The sequence below is a fragment of the Misgurnus anguillicaudatus genome, chromosome 18, assembly GCF_027580225.2.
Source record: "Misgurnus anguillicaudatus chromosome 18, ASM2758022v2, whole genome shotgun sequence".
Taxonomy (NCBI): Eukaryota; Metazoa; Chordata; class Actinopteri; order Cypriniformes; family Cobitidae; genus Misgurnus; species Misgurnus anguillicaudatus.
Window position 1 is genome coordinate 37763614 of NC_073354.2, and position 6000 is coordinate 37769613.

The window sequence follows — 6000 nt, forward strand, 5'->3', positions numbered from 1 at the left end:
AAAGAAGAAAAAAAATACTAATAATTTTTTTCTTGAAAATAATTTTTTGCAGTGTTATGAAGCACCTTCAGAAATAATCTTTAAAAGGGGGTCCGGGGCCTATTGGGGGTCTGTATTGTCTGGGAGTCCTCCAAATATTATTATTTTTTATTAAATTAAGCCATCCAACAAAAATGCATTATAGGCTAATAATAGAAATGATAAAAAATGATTGAAATAAAGGTTTCCCCATTAAAAATCTACTCAGTAAATGTAAAATGTTCTGTGCTGTGTATAAAAAAAGCTTAATTTTAATGTTTGTGTAACGTAACCGTCATAAAGTATGTAGATCCATAATTTGATTTGATGTACTGAGGGTCCCTGCTCCTTCTCTCTATCCATTGAGGGGTCCTAAGACCTAAAAAGATTGATGACGCCTGACCTTCAGTATTATAACTGTGTAGGATTCAGAAGTGTTTATTCAGGGATATTCTGACATCTGCTGGCTATCAGTGATAAAACAGACCCTTGCTGTATAGAAATAGTTCAGCTTGGTTTATTTATATCAGTAAGTGTGCTGTTACTTCAGTAATACCATAGTGCAATACAGTACATGTGCAACCTATGTGGGTGATTCTCATGAAACCATTGAAACACCACGGCACTAATGATTTTAGCTTTAAAATGTGTAATATAGTAACATTAAAAAGCATCAGAATTAACACAATACCGTGTTCTACCTTGCAAAATGTGTAATTTCAACATAAGAATTTATAATTGTAAATTTTATCTCATTTTCTGCTGAAATTCTCATTACCGCAATGTGTCCGGCTGTGTTTGAACATGTGTTATGTTGTAATTTAATCAAATTAACACAAAAATATTAAGAAAAAAATAAATGGATGTTTTGCTAGACTACTTTAGATGACAGAAAAAATATTTACTGAATATTCATGTATAATAATAATGAAGAAAAATTAGGAAAATGATGTGTCCATGCCTGATGTTCTCATCCTCCGCAACACTTTTTGAGAACAGTTTAAGCACACATACAGAATTTGAATAAAGTTTGATTTTGAGTGACCAACACATGGACCAGTTACTTCAAGATGGCTACCAGGTAAGATCATTTTTTACAGTTAATTTGAAATATTGTCTTGTCAGAATGCTTACACGACATTTTGATTATCATTACCGCAACAGATTAAATGTTAATTTAATTACAGTTTTTTCCAATTGCTAACACACAATTTTGCAAACTAGTCTGGTTTTATCAAAAAACATAACACAATTTACAAAACCACACATCCAAATAGCAAAATACCACATATATCCTGCAAAATGAAGCACTCCAACCTAAACTACATATCACATTATCAAAATCAAACTTTGACACAAATTGGAACACACTTCATTCATATTACCAGATTTTTGTCTAACCAACTACACACAGTTGGGCATAATGAAAAGTGCACTTTTCTTTAGTATGCTTTGCCATAATACTAAAATATGTATTAGATTGTTCACATGCACTAAAAATATTTGCAGATACACACACATGCTGTTGAATTTTTTTTATTTTTCACCAAACAAGTCATAACGCCTCGTCCACATCAAAGGCAATATATTCCCTTGCCAGACATCGAGGGAAGAAGCACCTTGAGCGCCTTATCCATCCCTAAATTGCATCAACATCAATCTCATCACATGTCTCTTCCATAGCCTGCAAAAGAGGCATGTGCACAAAGGGCTGGTGGTCATATACCTTCCATATAACTCTTCTATGGGGTTCAAAAATGGCAAGTATGGTGGGAGGTATTGCACGATAAATGTTTGGTAGTCAGCGAACCAGTTTTGGACTGGAGCTACACGAAGAAAGCTCACGTTGTGCCATACTACAACATACCGGTTTCTTTGGTCTGCATCATTCATACACTCTGATGGTATGAGAATGTTGTGGAGTCTTTCTAGAAATGTGAGAATATGGGCTGTGTTGTATCAAGGTTGGCATGACGGTGGAGGACACCATCCATATTGGAGATGGCAGCACACCTTGTGATGTTCCCACCACGTTAGCCAGGAACATCTATAATGGCTCTGTGGCAATGACGTTCCTGTGGTCTTTTCTAGTGCTTACATCCTGATTGAAGTGTTAGCAATTAACCATTCAGGTGTTTGGGCAGGTGGCACATATATTGGCCATTTAGTTCGTGTAGTGTCATTTTGAATGGTAGTGTTTTGAAAAGGCAAACATGTGACTTTATGTCAGATTGTTGTGTCTTGTGCAGAGAACCGTGTTCAGTGCATTTAAAAAGTGCCATTGTGAATTGCAAAATGTGTGTAAAGCAGGAAATGTGTTTAGACTTTTGGAGACTTGAGAAGAGGTGTTGCTCTCTGTGTGTCAGTTTAAATAGTTGTGCTGTTCATGTCATTTTAGTGTGTTCGCAATTGGAAAAAAATGTAATAGAAGCATAATACTTTGATTTTAAATGCATGTGCAGAATCTCCAAATTATGTTCTTTCAGGTTTGTCATGTCATTTTGAAAATATGTCAGTGTTGATGTTTTCTGACTGTTGCGGTAATGAGATTTTTTAGGACTAATTTTTTTAATTATGTTACAAAAAGTGTTAAATGATAAGTAAAAGTTTTAAAAAGAATGTTCTCATTTACTCCAGACTTTGTTTTTCAATGTCTGGTGGGAAAAAAGTACATTTAAGCAATTTTTACATTTTCATGCTTGACATGTTTAAAACCAAGTTTTCGTGAGAATCACCCATGTACTAAATGATAAGGAAAGTGCTATGACATTACCATGACATGGTATAATGGTCAGAACAGTCATTTTTGGACACAGGTTTACTGTTGTAGTATCACAGTATTTTTAAATAGTGTCTTCCTTGAGATTTTTATTTTTTTATTTGTATGACATTGGTTTTTAGTCTTTTTGAGACAGAAGCATATGCTGCTATTGAAATATAACCTTCTGTCTGTTTCAGTACTCTTCATCCATTATCAGTAAGACAAGCATTTATTAATTATTGATCTGAGTGCTCTCTGTCTGCTGTGCTGGCAAGCTTTCCTCTAAAACACACTGCAGTAGAAGAGAGCAGATCAGGACCAGAGAGACCAGAGAGGGCTTTTACTGGAGAAACCGCTTAGAAACTGGGCCAGAAAAAAACGAAAATGTGCTCAAGAGAGCCGAGTGCTGATGTCTCACATCTTTATCTGAATATCTATTTAAACATTTTCAAGATTATATCTAATCGAGTCAGTTCCTCATTCATGTCAGTGTAGATGCAGATTTCTCAAGATCTTCTGCCTCTGTTAATGAGTCAATGTTGTTGTTGTGTCTTGTGAATATAATTTCACACATTGCTCTTAATGTATTTTTTACTTTTATGAAATATTTCCATAATTATCAAGTTAAATTACTTTAGATGTCAGTGAATGCATGAATTTATTGTGATAAGTGAGTTATTGTTTAAAACAACAGATTTTCCGTCTCCCCCACTACACACCACCTTTTCATTTTATACACTGCAAAAAAATGATTTTCAAGAAAAACTGTTCTTAGTATTTTTGTCTTGTTTTCAGTAAAATATCAAAAAATTCTTAAATTAAGATGCATTTACTTGATGAGCAAAATGACCCAAGAAAATAAGTCTAGTTTTAAGACCAAAAATATCAAATTTAAGTGATTTTGTGCATTAAACAAGCAAAAAAATCTGCCAATGGGGAAAGCAAATTTTTCTTGAAATTTTTTTGAATTTAGTGTTTAAGAATAATTTTCAAGATTTTTTTTTGCTTGTTTTATGCAAAAAATAACTTAAATTTGATATTTTTGGTCTAAAAACTTGACTTATTTTCTTGGGTCATTTTGCTCATCAAGAAAAAAACATCTTAATTTAAGAATTTTTTAGATATTTTTACTGAAAACAAGACAAAAATACTAAGAACAGTTTTTCTTGAAAATAATTTTTTGCAGTGTACATTTAAAAATGGTAACATACAGGAAACAGCAATAATAACTGTAAATATTAGAGAATAAATTAGTAAAATAAAAACAAAATAGATTCTAAAATATTCAGTTTAAAGAATGCATATTAATACAATAAATCTGTCCGTCTGTTTTAGCCATTCACCTTAGTTTGTGTTTAATACGTTGGATCCAAAATACCTGTGTTGAAAATTGTGCTGATGTGATCTGAATGGCAGATTTAAAGAGACGTGAAGATGAATGATGAGAGAGAAAGCAAACGCAGCAGGGGACTCACAGGGACCCCGGTCGGGCCGCTGAAGGACTCTTAACATGCAGCAGGCGTCCCTCTGAACTTCACAATAACCTTAACATGACATGCGGGGTCATGAGAGGAGTGTGTGTGCGCATATTTATATGAGATTAGCTTTAATAATCTTTTGTCTTTCTTTCTCTGCTGTCTCAGCGTTTACAGAATTTTAAATTCTTTGAATTTTTTCTTTAAATGCTTTGAATTTAAATTAGGTTACCACCAGAATGCAGAATTATTATTTGATTTTGAAGCTATACTGTATAGAAGTAGAAACTGTGTAGTTTTTAACAATACAACCTGAAAATAATGTAGTTTTGTGGTTCTGCATTACAGTTTCTGAAAAATTTCAATTGTTCACATTCATAATCGTTTTGACAGTATTTCGCTTAGTCTATAAAATTACCTTGTAGTCTCTCTCTCTCTCTCTCTCTCTCTCTCTCTCTCTCTCTCTCTCTCTCTCTCTCTCTCTCTCTCTCTCTCTCTCTCTCTCTCTCTCTCTCTCTTTCATTGCAGTAAGAGTCTCTCATCAGATTGCAGCACATATACCACACCAGCAACAATGAAAATAGCTGTACATGTCTATCTCTCCTCCCCACACACATGCACACAAACAAAAACACACACAATACTAATCAGAGAGATTTTATAAAAACAGTACAGAAGATTATCATTATTACAGTTTTTTCTGAATTGCTAAAACACATTTTTCTGAAACCATCACTCATTTTCTCAAAACCTTAAACACTAATCCAAATTGTCAAACTAAATTCACAGAACTCCTAACTCTTCTAGCAAAATCGAACAATCCCTTCAAAACCTTTTCACATGTACTCAAAATCAAACTAAGCTTTCAAATCATATAAGTCTAAAATATAAAACATTAGAGCATCCATTAGACACTACCTTAAAAAATGGAAAACACAACATTAAGACAGCTGCTTACAGAAAAATACATGTTTATTGTATATAACAACATGCTTGCTTACTGTAATCACACATTTATTTAGTGAATATAGTGAATACTTTACTGCAAGTAATAGTAAGTATTCAATATTACTGTGAGCAGCACTTTTATTTTGTAAAAAGTAATAGCAATCTAACTACAAATTTTGCCAATGGCATCATCTTTGTTGTCCTGTTCTTCCTCATACTCTTCATCTGCCTCTCAGACTGTTTCCAATCAACACAACTAGTAAAAAATACCATTAGAAAAAAAGTGTGTAGAATTTTGAGTTGTTGTGTTTACTCGATGATAACGGTGTTGTAGTTGGGTTCAACTTTTGCCTGCCTGTGTTTAGCATTTATCAAACAAGTGCATTGCAGTGTAAAATGTGTGTTTTAGTGAAAAGTTTGTGTTTAGAGTTTTACAAAAAGAGTTCATGATTTGACAAATGGGTTTAGGCCACTATGAATTTGGTTTAGTGTTTTAGAAATTCACAAAACTATATTTATTCATTATCATTAACTAAACGCTAATATCGCATTAATTCCATCATATCATTCTAAAGTTACAACTTTTTTCTCTGAACAGAATGGTACAATGTATAAATGTATATAATGTATAAAACCAGGAACTAAGATTTTTGTATTTCTTTGTAACATGCATGCAAGTGTAAATAAGATTAGATGAAAAATGTTTGTTTACAAACTTTTGGTTATGAGCATCATAAACATTCTGATAAACTGCAGATGAAAGGTCAAAGGGTTCAATATACAGTAATTAAGGTCAAT